The 19,634-nt window shown below is 37.9% G+C and overlaps 1 protein-coding gene across 2 annotated transcripts in view; it reads left to right on the forward strand.

Annotated features, from left to right (window-relative positions):
* LOC146002325 (uncharacterized) overlaps positions 1-19,634 on the forward strand; it is a 65,967-nt gene that overhangs the window by 2,016 nt on the left and 44,317 nt on the right. For both annotated transcript variants that reach the window (XM_083140040.1, XM_083140042.1), the window contains one exon: positions 6,103-6,188. The gene's annotated coding sequence lies outside the window, so the exon portion shown is untranslated. The remainder of the gene's footprint in view (positions 1-6,102; positions 6,189-19,634) is intronic.

The following is a 19,634-nucleotide window of genomic DNA, read 5'->3' on the forward strand; positions in this document are numbered from 1 at the left end:
GCTCAAGAGCATCTATTTAATTTTTTTCCTTAAGGCAAAGAGGGACAATTACGCACCAGGCATGCATTTATTCCAATATCGTCGGAATGAGCACTGCTACTAAAAAGATTTCCGCCAGAAATGAAGAGTATGAATTTCTCCCCATGTGGCAAGTGGAAGCGGTTTCCTAAGTTGATTATTAAGCCTTATACGATTTTTGAAAAATATGATGAATTAGTATTTACCGAATCCCATGTATTCCTTATGGGACATCAACTTCAACTTCAAGTTACGGCTCATCAAATGGGAGTTTTGACTTTTCCTACTACTATGACATAGTTCAACGTGTCCTTTTTCCGTCCATGTACTTTTCTACGTCATCGGATGTTTGATATTCCCGAGAGAACTAATAAAATAATGGTCCCATAAGCCTAGTGCATTTCTCCTTGCCTCCTACGGCCATCCTGGCAGTGTTGCCAAACCTGATGTGCATAATAGAGCTAAATTTCACCATTAATATAGCTAAAGAGTACTTTCAAGGAGCTAGATTAACGAAGGCTGCATAAAGTGCCTACTAGGGTAATTTTAGTTGTCAGAGGGGTGGGGGTGCTGCTATTACCGTTAGCTTTAAAGTGATGGCAATTTATTCTTAGTTTTCACCGCCTAGATTTGGCGGCATCACACATCTCAATAATCCAATGATGTTAATATAAAATCGAAAATAAAGGGTTCCCGGATAACAAAATTGCCATCTTCATCTTAGCCACAGCGCTATATATAAAAATACATGGGGAGGAAAGAAGAGGTGGGTGACGCAGCCTATAGCTATACGAATATCACGTCACGTGCAAAATGTACCCTCATGGCAAAAGTTGGTATTTATGGGCCGGAGCCAGTGGTGGCATCATAGTTGGGCAGAGGGCTGGTGCCACAGTTCACAGTCAAACGAGTGCACGAAAGAGCCAGATCTGGCTCCAAAAGAGCGAAGTTGGCGACAGTGATCAGCAGCTGCCCCAGCGAGAAAGACCTAGGGGAAATTGTCCCTCCTCGCCTTAAATTTGAAGCAACATGTTGTGTGTCTTCGTTAAAGTTTCCTTCGTTCTGCAACTGAGTCATAAAATACTGTAAGAATTCCATGGTTGTAGAACATTATTTAGGATAGACTAATGTTAGTCTCGTTCTCAAGAATAAGCAAACTTCTAGTGTAGATATGATTGATCAGCCTTCAGTGGTGCAAGGGTCATTCACTTCCATGAACACTCAAATACAACCCATTGCCCATGCAACTGAAATTTTGTACTTAGCTGGCTTACTAGTTTTTGTTACACACACTACGGAATACGCTGTACTAGTTTTCAAAAGGCATGGGTTGGATTAGAAATAAGCTCTGTTATATTTGTGCATGACTGAAATTTGTTCCGATTGACTGCACTTCACATCGAGTAGAGCTGCAATACAGGTGAAACCAGCTGGCTCGGTTTGTGGTATGCCTGAGTTCAAGTTGTATCAATAATAATAATCATCTCCATGATAATAATTGTTTTTATTTAAAGACGTCTACACAATGATGGTTTCTAGAGTGCAGGAAGCAACAAATACATGAAAATATTATTTGAGAACTTTCACAGAGACACCTTGTACATTTCTCTTGAGTGCACCCAAGGTTGCTCCCAGGTGCCCATGTTTGAGAGACTGAGTGAACCCTCGAGTCCCTTCATGATGGGACAAGGTGGAAATATTTCCACTTTATTTCACTCACCCTGGGAATCAAATAATTCATCGTGCCAGTTGTGGTGATTAATTGCCACCCACCTTCATCTATTTTAACCATGTACAGGGTGCAACAATGAATCGCATGATTTTCAAGGCAAAATAAATACAGAAGACAAAATTACCTACTTAATTCATTGAAGATGAAATACCAAAGAAAATGCAAATACAATCCTTACACTTTGATTTATTTGAAAATAACATTACTGCAATGACCTCCATTTTGTTCCACACACTTGATCGGTCTTTGAGTTTGATTTGGATTACCACCTTCCAGATATGATCTTTAAGGTGAATGGGAATTGGTTGGAAGACTTTTGCTTTCAAATACCCCTAAAGAAAGTAATCACACATGGACAGATCCTGTGATCTGGCTGGCCAAGGAATATCCCTGTTGATTTTGTAATAAGCTTTTACAGCCAATGCGAGTTGTGCCCCGTGCTATATGACTCCATCAAAACTGAATGGTAAAGCAGGTGCTGCAAGATGGCAGTATTTATGCATTAATTCTGATGCAGTAACTAGTTATATACAGTGTTGCAAAATCGCCAGGTTCATTGCCTCACCTTTGATGTGTATATTAATGATCAGCTTGGATACTTCCTTCACAAAACATAATGAAAGAATGTAAAATATGAGTATGATGCAATTGCTGTTTTTTTATCCATCTTAAATGCTCAGTTAGGCTAATCGAGACGGAACCTATTGTTTAAAGTAGGACTCGCACTACTGCACATGAGGAACCCTGGGGACCACTTGATTTCAAACTATTTATATTCCTTTCATCAAAATGTTATGTGAATTCCACAAGTTTGACTATTTCAGTTTTATACAGACTGTATATGTACTTTTAGTCATCGCTCGGTTCAAATCCCAGCCTGTGCATGGGTGTTATTTGTGAGTATGTCTTCCATCATATCGTCACTCATCCTCATCATCACAATTAAGCTAAAGAGGTAGAAAAGCAACACTAAATAATCAAAGTCAAATCAAATCCATTGCCTTTCCTTCCTTCACCTTCTGGGGAGCCACGTGATCTAGTTGGTATGGCATCTGACTGCCACATGGGAGACCTGTGTTTGATTCTCGCGGTGGATGATCTAAGGTGGGAATTTTTCCTGCCTTCTCCCTGCATAAAGCAGGACTGGTGTACACCCAGCCTCAAGTAAATAGCTACCTGGGGGTAAAGGTGGCAGGAACATGGTGCTGATCACATTACTGCACCTCCAAAATTGGCCGAGATTGAGAATATGTGGGCCCTTACCCCCCACATCCCCTAAATGTGCCTTCATGACATGGTGCTATATGCACGGGTAACTTTCTTTACCTTACCTACCTACTCTTTCTTGGTTTACATGTTTCTTCTATTTCACACTGTCTTTCTCTCTTTTCTTGTTTCTGTCTTACTCTGACTCTCTGCCAGCCCCCCATGGCAGAGTGGTTAGCACCTTGTGCCACGATGCCAGGGTTCCCGGGTTCAAATCCTGTCCTGGGCATGGATGTTTGTGAGTGTCCATTCATCAATTTCATCATATCATCACGCATCCTCATCTTCGCAAATTAGCCAAAAGTGGCACAAGAAATTAAGTAAAATAAAGCAATCAATCTTACTCTCTCTCTCCCCCTCCATCTTTTCTTTCTTTTACCTTTAAGCCCATATTTTTCTCCACTGTCCCCTGGTTCTCTTTGTTTCTTCTTTCCTCTACCACGTTCTCTCTTTATTTTATCTTTCTTTTTATATATCTTTATTCCTTGAGTGTAATACTTGCTGTGTAAGTAACTGATATATTCTCAAATCTATTTGGGTGGGCTAGAGCCCCCTCTCACCTTCCCGTTAGCAGTGGCCCTGCATGCTGCTTATTGCAAGCACGTCGCAAGAAATGAGACCTGACGATTCAACTGTTATTTCTCTGAAAAGGCAGATTGAATTTATTTCCTCAGTACATGCCGAAACATACAGAAGGGCCGGGTTCGATACCAGAGGCACACTGTAGGTCAGTGGAGTATTCTCCCATGTTATCTGGTTTACCACCAAACTCTTTCCATGTACACTCCTCACAAAAACTTTGGAATATTGTTATATTAGACAATAGGTGATAGACATAACATTGGAATTCAACAACAATGGTATGCCTCGGTGCCTACTACCTATTGCCAAACATAATAATATTCCAAAATTGTTGTGCTTAATATAACAATATTCCAAACTTGTTGTGAGTAGTGTATATATTGCTGGACTTCTGATTTTGTTTTACTTGCGTGTCTGCGTTCGTATTTTAATTCTATAATAATAAACCATGGAGCAACAGCCTGTGGGGGCCAGGGACTACCTACCGACTGCTGGCCTCACTACCACCTGCCAGTGGGAGATCATTCAACCAGTTACTGAGTGACATGTGGTCATCACGCCGAACCCCAGGTGTTTTTGTAGATTTCCGTGACTGGGTTACAGAACTCATTCGTAGCTCCCCAATTTCCTCACAATGGTGGGTGGCCACCAGTCCCATACACAGACTGACTTCAGTAGCCGGAGCCTAAATCATGATGCCTTAGATCGCATGGCCATGGTGCGGAACATTTTATTTGTATTATGTATATCTAATTAATATATAATAAACGTATACATTAAATAATGGTTGCGGTAAACCTGGTCAAATTTTCAGAATTAACCATTGCTGTAGGTCAAATCCCGATTAGCTTTTATGTGCATAGAACAGACTTAACAACACAAAAACTCAACTCAAGATATAGAAGGAAGTATATTCACATATTTAAATAGCATGGTGTAAATATCTAAATATCTATTTAAAGAGTAAAGTTCTCTGTAGTGTGTGCAACAAAAACTAGTAAGCCAGTCAAGTACAAGATTTCAGTTGCATGAACAACATGTTGTATTTGAGTGTTCATAGCAAAGTGCTCTCGCCTTTGGGGTAAGTGATCCTGAGTTTGATTCCTGGTGGGAGCCTCCCAAAACAGCAGCAATAGGACTCAATGTGCTGACCATACATCTCTATATTTAAATTGATCATTATTATTATTATTATTAGGTAGTCATTCTTGTAGGTCCCAGGGCTGTGGGTCCAACTGACCCTCTGGGTCCTGAGTATAATTTAAATTTCCAAGATAAAATTTTTAAAATTTAGAATCTAAAAATTTTGTGTAAACAATTCCCCACCCTCTGATTTTTGAATATTTAGTGCAAAAATATTGTAAATTCCTGGAATTAATTTTTTCTAGTCTTCTCAGTTCAAATTGAATAGTATAGAAAGAAACAAAGCTACACCTGATGTTGAATGTATGATTTTTCTACTGAAAGTTTTCAATTTCAAGTACCAACTTTGTGCAATTTCATGCGATCGTCAATCCTCCTTATTGTCTCAATTAGCAAAAAGTGACAAAAATGAAGAAAAATATAAATAAGAAATAACCATGATATAATGAAATGCTGACCATTATTGGACTTTACAGTAGGGGTGGGTGGGATCCAAAAAAGTCGGTTCCAGGATTGGGGGGAAAATGTTTGTCCCACTCTGAACGTTTTGCCAGGTTATCTATAGTGAGGCCACAATGAATCCCAGCATGGGAAATGCCTTTATGGCAGTGACCCGCTGTTGCCACATTTACATATGAAGGAATTTGCGGTCAAACAGTCAATTAGGCCTGCTGCTGACCTCTGTTTGGGCTACAAGCGGCAACCTTAGAATACCTCCTTCCCGAAGCAGCCAACAGGGAAATGGGATTTTGTCAAAATAACCGCTCTCTGCCGTGAATGGAGGCCGGTTCTTATTGTGATTTAGAAATACATTGCAGATGGTTGTAAAATACTTTGTGATACATACAGTGCTGATTTTGATGTACGTAGTTTCATTATTTAACCTGAAATCTCAGTTTGAAATAAAACAATGGAAAATGGGAACAACCAACTAATGCAGTGACAGAATTTGTGAAAAGTAATTTTTCTGTAAGGAAATAACAATAATATAAATCTTCATATTTTGAATGCTTTTTGTTTGATAGCTACTCTCATAATTTGGGCAAGATAGTTGTCTAAATAAAGGTGCCATAAATTGCAGTAAATTGAAAAATGGCATTTTTTTGTGTAGCCTAGGTATACTTTTCTTCATTCTATTCTATTCTAACTTGTTAAGATCAAATTTTTAATGGTGATTAGCCAGAATAAAGGTGACATTGATATGTATAATAAATCTAATCTAATCTTCCTCCAGTAATCAAAAACATATTGTGGTAATAAAGCATTATGGATAGAGATCTGATTTTTGTTCATAGTATTATGAGTTGCATATTTACGCTAACACAAATTGCCATTTCCATGAGATTTTTTTTGTTTTCTAGGCCCGTGATCATCAATATTCTTCCCAAGTGTCCACGAGAATCTGGGGGTTGCTGCTCTGTAGCTGCTGATGTGCTGCAACATTCTGGTAATTTTCTTTAATACAGTAAATGCATTTGTCTGCTCTATACATCTTGACTGTTTGGTCCCAATGAAACAAAACATTGTAAAATATTTCCCACATTTACAAACATGATTGAGCATTATGAGTTCATTAGCCACTGTCCCCCAAGTGAACGTATAATTGAGCTTGCATTGAATTAAAATTAAAGTAGAAGTAATAATAGAAATAAACGTTTATTGTCAACTTTATTATTATTGTTATATGAGGTGTTCAGGGCACAAGTGGCGTAACTCAGTTCAGGACAGTTTTGAGAAAGAGGCACATTTAGGTAACTTAGTACTATGTTTATCTGTTGGAGCACAAATGTAGTGGTGCCTCTATGAGTAAGAATATGAAACTTAGGAGATACTTTCTTATGGTACTGAAATGTTGATATTTAACAGTTCTAAGTTATACATGTAACTCCATTTCCACGAAAAGTGTAATTATGCCGCATAACTAGTGAGAGTTACACTCGATACACCAGATCAGTGATTATACAGCACAATTCTCACATTCTATACCTTTAATATATTGTAATGCATTGTTATACTATTTTTATTAACTTTATATACCTTGCTCTCTTTGGAAAAATTCCAGATATTTGATTTGATTTGATTTGATTTAGTTTATCTTACTTCGCGTTTTGTGCCTCTTGGCTAATTTGCGAAGATGGGGATGAGTGATGAAATGATGAAATTGATGAATGGACATTCACAAACAACCAAGCCCGACCGGGATTCGAACCCGGGACCCTTGGCGTCGCAGAATTCCAGATATTGATTGGATTTATTTTACTTTGCATTTCTGCCACTTTTGGCTAATCGCGAAGATGAGGATGAGTGATGATACTTTGAAAAGTGATGAAAGGACACTCACAAACACCCATGCCCAGGCTAGGATTTGAACCTGCGACCCCTGACATTGAAGCATGCTGTGCTAACCCCTTTTCCACAGAGACTGGCAACAATTCAGAAGAAATAAAAAATTTATTTTTGGAATTGTATAATTTATTCTTTGGATTCGGTGGTAGATTTAAAAAACATGAACTTGTGACCTTTTTGGCTTCATTTTATATGTACACACACACACACAAGATTTTTCCAGCTAATGTATTTTTTATTTGGGAATAGTAATTAACTGAACTTTACTTGTGCTATCATCTCTAAAAAAAGAAAGTTTTTTTTCCTTGAAAGCAGCAATGACAATTATGAGAGGGGAGACTGCCCTTGACTGACCAGTTTTATTCTGCCTCTAACAATGCCCATGCAAAGAATGTGTTGTATGTATTTGTGTTTGTTAACCCAAATCCTTTTAGGAAAAGATCTTTACAAATTTTCTATACACACACTATTGGTGTATGAGTATTTGTGCATTTGCTGCTGTATCATGGAGTCCCAGCTCTTCTGATTCTTCGCCATGGCTCTCACCTAATTGGAAAAATAAACCCCTAGGTTCTTCTATGCACAAAAAAGTGCCTTGAAAATCATGGAAAATAATGACATAGACATGCAATTTCATTCTCAGCTATATTGTGTGTTATTTATGTGTGAATTCACAAAAGGAGATAATATTGACCGCCAACTAAGTTCCTCTCTCGGAGTGAATCTCTGTCCCCTGTACTAAACATTAGTGGCTGGCCATGAACCTGGTCACTACTGGACTCGTGTAACCATGGCCTTGCACAAGTACGAAAAATATCCTTTCAGTATTAAATGTGGTGGAAGAAGGTGTATGTTACCCTGTTTCCCACAGGGTCAAGATTTGTCCTTTTCAAAGGTTTGTTCTCCTTTCCTTGTAACAGATTGGCATCCCACACATTTCCGAAAAATGATTTACCCTCCTGGGAAGCAGATGACATGACATTGAAGGCAAGTAACTACTTGGAGGTCAATGCTAAGTGGAAATAAAAGAAACCATTCATTGCCAATTCTTGCTCGCAAAATTGTGGGGTAAGAACGTGGACATTTTCAAAACCAGCATTATGCTCATTCCGGATATCTTGTGAAAGGGAAGAATGTCGCTATGGGAGTGAGGGCTGTGGATTTTCTTCTTGTGCTCTACCCTTCTGTGCGACTGCTGGCCGATTCCGACACTGCGATGACTTGTTTTTATTGCAAATTACAGAGAATAATGGACAGCAGGGCATATACAGAGCTGGCCAAATGAGCTCTGTCATTTTCTTCCCTCTCAAATGACAAGAATATCCCTCTCAAATGACAAGAATGTTGTTTACAATTGTATTTATGTTGCGTTTCCTTTGTGTGAGCTGTGCTGTACGCACTACATAAATTTTATTTTGCACACTATAACTTGCTCTCTCTCCTTAAAGACATATACAATGAAATAGGGGATAATGAAATGAAGCAGGGACACTCATAATAAGACACCGATTTTTCAGTGTAACTGCAACACTTAAGAAAAAGGCTTGCAATATTTCAAAAACTTCTTCTTTTTTGGCACCCTCGGAAGGTAGAAAGAAGTTAACATATAATGACAAGACATTTTGAAGTGCTAAAATGCTATACATGAAAGTTAATTTGGGAGTTATTTAATATAACTAATAGAATGTGATGTGATGAGTTTTATGACTCAGTAACTAGCTTTTGTTATTTTAATCTCGAATTATACAAGTATCGGTATCGGTTGGAATTGGTCAGGGTATCGGAATCGGTATCAGCTCAACACTAATCAATATGTCAAGTTGCTTTCCAATGAGCGATCCATTTTTTCTTCAACATCGATTAGTGTTAAAACTCTTTATTACTCTCTCAACTCATTACCCTCTGAAGCTTCATTGTTAGCAATCTCATATGGTCATCGAAAATACATTTTGAAAAAGTCCCTTTTCTCTGAGAAAATAACCTCCATATTTATTTGTACAAGTGCCAGTACGATAGAGTTGCTATATGTCCTGGATTTTACAGGACAGTCCCGGAATGATATAATTTGTCCCGGTCTCCCTAAAAGCTTCTTCGGGACACAAAAATTGTCCTGGAATAGAGGGGAAAGCAGAAATTGAGACTAAATAGTATATACAGTAATCCCTCAGTAATCCAGCAGATATCAGACCAGAGGAATGCTGGATTAACAAAAATGCCATATTAGTGGAGGTTCATTTAAAGAAACGCATTTTAATAGCAAAACTATGTTTATTGCACAAAATATTACAAAATATGTACATATATTAAAATGGAAATTAGTGTTGTAAAAAAAATACGAAACAAGATACATATTGCATTTTCCTGTAGTTTACATAACCTTAACTAGGCCGGCGTTAGGTTTACGTTACAACAAAAATAAAATAAAAAATTACATTTCTTCACTATAGTAGTGTATTGGTATTATTCTTTTGAGGGAACAGGTGTAAAAAAAAGTGTCTGTTTTTCTTTTGTTTCTTTGCTTGAAATGACACTTTTTCTTGAAGTCATTTTAACACCAAGATATCACTCGCGGAGACACCATTTTCTTCTGCCCATGTAATGGAGGTAGTGAAGAAATGCATGGCAATGTTGTGAGGTATTGATATTTTTCACTCGCAGCAATACACATAATTAACACTGAGACAAAAAACTGTGCACGTGGGATTGCATGTGCAAGAATGACGTGTTACAGATCGCAATACTGAGCCTAGTGTTTACCTTGTGCCAAGGTCTCTGACACCGACATGCAGTTACTTGTTTTCCCTTTCACGCTCCCCACTCACTCAACACCAGACTACTGGAAGGTCCGGATTGGCGAAGTGCCGAATTATACAGGGACCACTGTACTTTCATGAGTTTTATTTATACTTAATTGCGTGGACGTAATTTGGAAATGATTTTTTTACAAAACAATATCCATCTTTCTATATCAAGAGTTTTCGAGTTACAAGAAAGTGCTGCAAAGATCTTTGACTTCATGATGGTGCTACTCAGTACACCTGGTGACAACAATTAGTAATACTGCTATTTTTATTTCCTTGTGTTTGCAGTTCAGAATTTCAGTTCATTCTTTCCCATTGTGTAGTAAGCTGCCCACTGTAAGCATTCAGTGCTCGGGTGCCTATCTGTTCACTCCACATTTCAAATAAAGTGTTGACATTGTGAGATTAGTTAATTATGACACCGAAAATGAAGTGTAAGTTTAATTATATACTTCGAAGTGAATTTCTGTTTATTAAGACTGTCCATAATAATTGTGGTGTACATACATACTACTTTGTTGGGTCCTGCTCCCCAACAAGCTTCAGTCACTTATGAAATATAGCAAACGTACAGTATGAGTATTATCTAGAGAAGTCCCTGTGTTGTCAAACTTTTCCATTAGCTCCACCATCCATTGCAAAAAAATAACACAACCAAAGGAAGTCTCAATTTTGTGCTTATGTCCCCAAAAATCTGGAACCTTGGAAGTACCCGCACTCCTTACAAAACTAGTCAGAACTATAAATTGCAAAATTCGAAAGATGCTTGAAAACAGTGTTGATGTGCGGCTTAAGTGAACAGTGTGGTGGTTTTGGTGGTAGCTGAACATGGAGCCAGTGTCCGAGACCCCACGAAGACAGTTGGAATGGAAACCGGAACTTCTCGAAAGAACTTGAAAAGGATTGCAGGACAGAGTGAAGACTCTCATAGAGGTGAGCTTGGAAGGTTACAGATGATCTGTCGAGGGGACTTCTTTCAACTAGGACACTGGAAGAAAGAAGGGAGCATAAAACAGGTAGGTCCACTCCAGACTCTCACGTATGATAATACTCTGAGGGTGACTGTGGTCTTAGCAATGCCTTGATTTGTTCCCATTCTTACTTTATGTCAGTCATAATTTTTTTTTGATTGAGTTTGGGTGACCAACGGGCATTTAATTGCCCAATTATAGGCTCTGCTAATTACATTTCATTTAAAAACAAGTGTAAAACAGATGCAGGTAAGTTGGTGGTTGTTGATTACATTACAGGAAATTGACATACTAAATAGAATATTTGTCTCGCACCATGGCTGTGCGGTCCAAGGCATCATCCTTTGGGCTCTGGCTATGGGACGTGCACTGGTTCGAGTCTCCTGGGGAAAGCGTAACAACTTTTCTCATGGGATTTTGGCCTGTGTATGGGACCGGTGGCCACTCACCATCGTGTGGAAATTGGGGAGCTGCAAATGAGTAGCGTAACCTGGTCACGGAAAGCTACAACAATGACTGAGGGTTCGTCGTGCTGACCACACGTCACCCAGTAACTGGATGGATGATCTCTCACCTTGGCAGGCTCGCAGTCGGTAGGTAGGCCTTGGGCATCAAGGGCTGTTTCGAAACCAGGTTGTTGTTATTATGAATGGAATATTTTAGACGAGAAAATAACATTATATAGAAATAAAATAAATAAAGAAATTTGTAGATATATACACATAGAAAGTCCTCCTCCGTGGCCTTGCAGTTTATGGCACCTTTGCTTTGGACTTTGACTGTGGGTATGGCATGAGTTCGAGTCCTCCTGGGTTCAGTCTCCAGGTTCTTGGCTTGTGTATAGGGCCAGTGGCAACCCACCAACGTGAGGAAATTGGGGAGCTATGAGAGATTAGCGTATCCCGGTCTCTGATATCTCCTACAATGACTGGGGGTTCAACGTACTGACCCCACAACGCCCCATTACTGGTTGAAGATCTCCACTCTTCTAGGTAGGATTGTGGGAGGGAGACTGGCAGTCGGGAGATAGGCTATCGTGCCATGTGTTTTATTTTATATACATAGAAAAGAAAGATATGTACAATGTCAACGAAGTATCACATAGATGAATGTTAATTTTTTCTCACAGTAGGATTAAACAAATAACTGTTATGTGATTGATAAATATTCAATGAAGTGTATTGGAGGTTACTGCAGATGTTTGCAAATATTATCCACACAAATTTACATGTACTAAATATTCACAAACTTCTATCTTAGCATGTTCTTTATGCTGTTTTTGATAATAATTCATAAAAAAAGAAATACACACAAACAATAATTAACAATGAACGATGGTTAGCTATGTATTTCATGAACTTAGGAAGCTCTTATCTGAATATGTCTACTGGCTCATGAAGTGAATTTATTTATCTTGTAATACGATTCGTTAGCATATAGTCAGAGTGGACTTTATTATAATTTAAGCCCCTAGGCTATCCTTCGTATTGGGTCCTGAAGATATTATTATTATCATTATTATAATTATTAACAGTTTTGTTATCATGGTACTTAACTTCCATTAATGTCACACTCTTTATTAATAACATTCGTAAGCTTTAAAATATAGAAACATCTGATTAAAACATTATTCATTATACTTTAAGAAGATAGTACACTTAGTTTTAACACCGGCCTTCGTGGCAGAGCCAGAGATCCCAAGTTTGAATCACGACCTGCACATGTATGTTCTTTGTGAGTCACCTTCAACAATTTCATCATGTCATCACTCATCCTCATTGTCACGAATACCCAAAAGTGGCAGAAAAGTGATGCTAAGTAACAATAACCAATCAATAACTTAGATTTAACATGAGAACGCTCGCTTAAAACTGTTTCCTTCTGGCTTTCATGGCTTTGTACTGCCTGCACTAACAAAAATCATCAATTTCTCTATCTGCACTGGAGAATTTCCCTCCATATGGAAGGAAGTTAACGTAATCCCACTAGCAAAGAAGAAGAATATTCAAAGTCTTGATGACCTTAGACCAATAAGTTTGCTGCCTGTTGTCTCCAAAATTATTGAAAAAGTAGTGTGTCAGCAACTCACCAAATTTGTTGATGCGAACAATATATTACCAGAATTACAGTCAGGTTTTCGCAGTAAACATAGTACAGCCACTGCACTCACAAGAGTAGTAGATGACTTCCTTCATTTCATGGATGAACGGAGTGCAGTCATACTAGTCCTCTTAGACCTCAGCAAAGCCTTCGATAGTGTACGGCATAATCTACTTTTAGCTAAACTCAGATATTATAACTTCAGCCCATTAGCAATCAAGTGGTTCAACTCGTATCTTACAGACAGACACCAGAAAGTACAAATGCCTGGCACTCCACTATCATTTTCAAAATCTGTGCCAATAAAAACTGGGGTGCCTCAGGGATCAATATTGGGGCCACTATTGTTTACTTTATACACAGCAGACTTATCGAGAGCAATACAAACATGTACATATCATTTCTATGTTGATGACAAACAGATATACCTACCTACCACGCCAATTACAGTTAGACGTGATGTTATGGTCCTCAACGATGAATGGACATTTCCAATTTGACATGAAAAACGTTTTAAATCCATTCATTTTACAGATAATGACACAAACATGAGATGTGCAAAATATCTCGGCGATATTTCTTTCGGTTTTCGAGAAACATGCCTTCAAACACCGCTGAAATTCACCTACTACGTCACGGATTTGAAAACGTCCTCTCCACAGACAAGAGGTCCTCTGACGTCATCACTTAGAAATGCGTGCAGGCGGGGCTTCTGCTTGTCCCGACAACTTAGCATGAGCCGCGGAAGCGACAGAAAATTCACTTGCTACTGTGTAAAACAAGTATCTTACAACTTCCAGTGCAAAAATCTGTGCTCCATTTCTTGGAGATGAATTATGCCCTAGCAGTATAGTAGTATTTACTATAATTCAGCCACTCGGTACAAGGTTTTCCCATTAGGGTGACAAAGCAAACCTTGTAACAGTCAATGGCTGAACACGTGAACAGCCTTGTTCATTGCGAATACATAGGTTAGTTCTGACTGGCAAGAACTTAATATTATAGGAATGCCTTTTCTGGAATTACAGTTATTTTCGTCATAATATTTTCTTCACAAATTTTAAGATAATACTTTTAGAACACACTGGTTTACCCACCAATTTCTGCAATATAAGAGGTGATACGGTATAAAAAGGTATGGTGAGTTTTTCAATTTCCTGCAGTAAATGACAGTTTTCTTCAGTTAATATATATATATTGCAAATTTTTGTATTTAGCCTACTTTTACGTCGCTTTTCCGTTCACTTTGTTTAACTGCAACGATGAGAACGCATGGTTAATTTATTATAATTTATTTATTAATTATCATCTCTAACATCACATTTCTTCCCACTTTTGGCTAATCGCTACAATGAAGATGAATAACTACAAGCTGTATTCGAAGTCGGGGTGCAGGAGTATATCCCCCCCCCCCACACACACACACACACTACTACCAACTGCACAATCTAAGTATCACCCAACCTGCCATGATAAGAGACGAACTTTTTCTTCTGTCCCATCTCATTTCGAAAACATTCACTTGTCCCATCTCCTTTTATGAGATGAGACGGAACATGCCTCGTCTCGTGAGCAACACTAACATTAACAATAGAAGCATCCCCCTAGCTGTCCCCAAAGTCTCCAGCAAACATCCTCCCATGTAACAATTTCCAGTTCAATGAAATGTCACTCACAAGGAAACAGTCAAGCCCAGGTCGAGAGTCAAACCTGGAACATGCGACTTCCTGAGATAAATCATGAATTTTGTGTATAATAATTACAACGCCAGTTCATTCCTGGTAATTCTGAATCAGCAGTTTGATTGGCATATATAAGCAGGATAATATTTAGTTTTCGAGGGCTGTACCATCGAAACGAGGAGTCAATAATAATAATAATAATAATAAAAAAATATTAAGAAAGTTTTTTTTTTGTATTTATAATGATAAGCCTCTGCATGCGTTGTTAATTCTATATTTTTCTAGACTTGAGACGAGAACGAGAATTGCCCTCCCAAACCGAGACGAATGTTTATAAATTGAGACGAGACTATCAATGAGACATTTACAACTGTCAACGAGAATGAGACCAAGGCTGCCATGTCTCGTTTCGATAGGATCCTTAGTGGTGAAGTTGTGAACCAACCAATTAATGTGTTCGGGGTAACGAGATGAGGCGGCTTTTTTCGCAGTACAAAATTCAAAATAATTATATTGTACCATTTCAGTATGGGATATTGTTATACACATGGGCGTATATATAGTTCATACTTTTGGTATGATTAGGGTTGCTTTATTTCGTAAGTGAAAATCCAGGACACTGCAGGCCGGAAGCTTGTTGGGGAGCATGGGGGGAGGGGATGTTGGACCGGACAAAGTTGTGTGTTTGTAGTCACGAAGTATTGATACTTTTCTGTTCATCTTCTGTCACTACGTTTTTAAGAACCAAATTTCTTTAATATGATTCGAGGGGGAAAAATAACTGATTTGATAGTCTCAATGCAGTTTCTTATCGCAGAAATTCCGAAACTATCAGGAAATTGCAGATATTGGTCTGCTGTCCCATCTGATGTGTGGAATTACGAAATTTCCTTCCCATCCCTATCCCGTCCTATACGTCTCAAATTTAAGAGAATGAAATAAGTCCGAAGGAATTTTTTATGAACAAGCAGATAGAACAAGGAAACTGGTAATTTTAGTGAACCAAAAAAGAGAGGGGTTGGACTCTTTGAATCCCCCTTAAATACGCCCATGGTTATACACATTATTTCCTTGTAATAATTATACATAAACTAAGTACAGATATGTACTGTGCAACTAATGTAATCTTCTTGGTGTGTTTTCTCTTTTATCTGCACAAAAATGTTTGATCATAATTTGCGCAACAGAAATGGAACACAAACTGAAATTGCTTTATGGAAAAGAAAGTTAAATAGGCTTTATAAATAAAGTTAAGAATGTGAAAATTCCTATTTTGCACTACATAGGTTACGGTAAATATCGATAAATATAAGTTTAAAAAATATTTTTGAGTGTCGTGTCAGCAACCAATTTTATAAGCAATATTTTTCGCATTGCCTGAGAACACACACGCAGCTGAACCCTTTCATTAATCTTGCACGTAAGCAGCACGGATATTTCATAGAAGAATGATCATTACAAAGCATAGCTTTACTTTCTCCTATCGCTCCTTCTTCCATTATTTAAATCGGTACACATTTGTAAAACTGCTGCACGTGTTCGCTCACCGTGGGCTACCCATCCGGAACTGGACGCTCGAAGTAGACGACAAACAAGCTCTCCCTAAGGAGTGACGTAGTAACATGGCGGCGGCGTGTTTTCAGCGCAACGCTAGCCTCCCAACTGTGGAAGTCTCGTTTCTGCCTTAAACTGGATGCAGAGAAACACGAGAACTTGCAGGGGTCATTTTTCCAGGGTGTAGTTTTTAAAATTGTTGTAAAAAAAAATTGAGTGGAAATGTCCATTAAAAAGAATTTCCACCTGGTGTGATTCCAATGCACTGATTTTAAATCCCAAAAAATCCACATACATGTTACTGGGGAACAGACAAACAATTACGAACGACAAGTATAACGACATAGTCTTAAAGATACGTGGGACATGCATACCGCATAAAACAACATCTAAAAACCTGGGTTTGGTAATTGATAGTTCTCTTACTTGGACAGAACACATCAATAGACTGTGTAGAAAATCATTCTACATTCTCAGAAATTTATATAGGTCTCAAAATTATGTAACAGAAAAAGTTAAACTGAAGCTCGTTGAGCTCTTATTGTAGTCACTCTCTTTGATTACTGTGATGTAGTTTATGGTCCTGGGGTGTCAGTCAGAGATAAAAGGAAAATTTAGGTGATGCAAAATTCTTGTATAGGACTTGCATTGAACATAAGAAAATATGAACATATCCTGCCTCATTTGAACACAAAGAAAATGTTAACAATGGACAGAAGAAGGCATCTGCACTATATCACCTTCATAAACAAAATTTTGAAAGTAAGTAAACCAGATTATCTATTTAGAAAACTTAAAATAGGCACTCAAATACACTCACACTTCACGCGAGGGCATAACAAACTTTTTACATGTCATTACAGTACCACCTCCTTCAAATCATCATTCTCGGTAAATGCAGTTTCAACCTGGAATAAATTACCCATAACAATAACTAACCAATCAACACTGCATGCTCTTAAATCCATAGCAAAGGACTATCTACTATGTAAACAGTTTGAATCTAGAAGCACACATGAATAAAAATACATCCCACAATGTATTAATGTCAATGTAAGAATTTGGTATTACTTCATGTCAAATATTTCTATTTTTGCACCATCAAATATTAACAAATATGCATTTACGTGTACATGTGTGTGTACACACTTAAAATTGTATTTAGAATTTAGTTTTATGTGTATACATATACTCATTAATTGTATCTTTACAGTTCTTATTTGATTTCAAATTGTCCATACGTTTTTCTTTCATCTTTCTTACTTATTTACTATTATTATTATTATTTTTGGTTTTGTTTCTTTTTTTCTTATTGGATATATATACCTTTTGTAAGTGTAGACTGTATTCTGACAAGGGTTAGGTGGGAGAACAGCATATGCTGAAACTCGCCCGCTCAATAAAGATATATTATTATTATTATTATTATTATTATTATTACCTACAGTTTAAAGTGTGATCCAAACCACTATGTGCCTCCACCGGGAATCGAACCCGGGACCCCTTAATTACAAGGCGACGACGCTACCACTGCACCACTGGGAGGCCAAGTTTTAAAAGAAGGAAAAGAGTCGGTGAAAGGTGAGCTGAATTTCTGTACTCCAACAGATAGAAAACAGCCCAGGAAAAAGTGAATACAAATTTCGTTGAAAATCCTCAGACCATTCCGCTCCCTCCAGGTTCCAAACACTGCGAACCAATGTCGCTGTGGAGAACGGAGTGGGGAAATGTGGTGCGAGATGCGCAACAGCTATTTGCAGTGTCTTGTTTTTAAACTTGTCAAGTTATACCAGACCCCCCCACCAAAATGAATTTCCGGATACCTGCCGGTGCAGTCTGGAAATGCCCTGATTTTCCTTTGTTATGCATTCAGGCATATTCTTGTTATTATAAGACTGGCTGCTGATATGTTACGAACTAAACATATAGTCCCATGTTATTTGACATTTATTTTTGTCAAACATGAAAGTAAAGTTACGAACTAAACATATAGTTCCATGTTATTTGACATTTATTTTTGTTTGTTAAGGCAAAAACTTCCTTGTACATTAAAATGAAAGAGTTTTGTAGCAATTGATGATAGTTTATTTCAAGTGGGAAATATAGTCCGATGCAAAGTCTTAGTTCAAAGCCTTCATGGTCTCTCAGTTCGCAGCAATTTCACTGAAAGAGATTTATTTGATTAACAATTAAACCATTCTACTCCCAACCATGATCCCATTACCTTTGCTCCATCCTCAGATATGTCGTTATTTAGAAATTTCCAAAAGAAAAAAGAAAAAATATCTTTAAAATATGGTAGGTTCATCCTCACTGCCTGTAGAACTAAACTATGCCTATTGCAAAATATTTGTTTGTCCGAGTTTGTTTTCACCCTATTTATGCTCAGATAGGCGAATTGGGACTGGACCTACAGATTAAAGTGTGATCTGAACCACTGTGCAATCCTTAAGTACAAGGCAATACCAGTGGTGTTGCTTCAGACCTATGCATTCTTATGGATTAATTAGTAATATATCCTTTCTCACAACAGTGAAGACTGCGAATAATTCACAAAATATTGTTTTAGAGGTTAATTGCATACTTTACAAGATGCCAAATTTTTGCTGAAAAAATATTTTTAATGGGTTGGAGAAAAAGGCTGCAGCCCCTCTGAAGTGCACCCTTGGCGTGTTGTTTTGCAATTATTCACATAAGACGCCTTCTCGTTAATGCGTTCTAGGTTTGATTTCTAGTGGAAGCAGGGGCGTAGCTAGCCACACTACATCAGCAGTTTACACAAATCAATGCACACCTGTGTATATACCAGACATAATTGCCCACCTTGAAAAAAATAATCGTCTACCCACCTCAAGAGTGCTGAGTGGGGCAGGGGGCGTATGCCGTGGTTCATATCCCACTTTAAACGGGTGCAGTTCGGACTGATTAGGCCACATGTGTTTTTTAAAAGGCGAGAAAACTATTTTTTTGTAAAGAATAATTGCGTAATGCGAATGATAAATATCGGGCTCTCGATCTTTGTATGACACGCAAACAAACTTTAAAACGTAGATGTACGATCTAACGACTTTTTTATTACACAAATACGACCATGGTCTTCCACGTTCACGAGCGCAGTATTTATTATTATTATTGTCGGAAGTCATGAAATGGCAATGGCGTATCTAGAATAAAACAAATCAGTAAAAAATATCCGAGAATTGCATTCGCTAGAACGCTCTACATACAGCTATAGTGTATTTATTTAAATGAATGAACTTATTACCGATTTTTTCAAGTATAAAGTTATTAAAATAAAGTTAATTTTTAAAATGTACCTTTATATGTACATATATTTATATAGCTGCTTTGAAAAATATTGAAAACTTCATAAACGGAAATGGGGGGAGGTAAATATTGGCGAGCTAGGAGCTGGGCCTCTGTCGAGTCTTTGTCAGGG

The sequence above is a fragment of the Lepisma saccharinum genome, chromosome 18, assembly GCF_977018435.1.
Source record: "Lepisma saccharinum chromosome 18, izLepSacc3.1, whole genome shotgun sequence".
Classification (NCBI taxonomy): Eukaryota; Metazoa; Arthropoda; class Insecta; order Zygentoma; family Lepismatidae; genus Lepisma; species Lepisma saccharinum.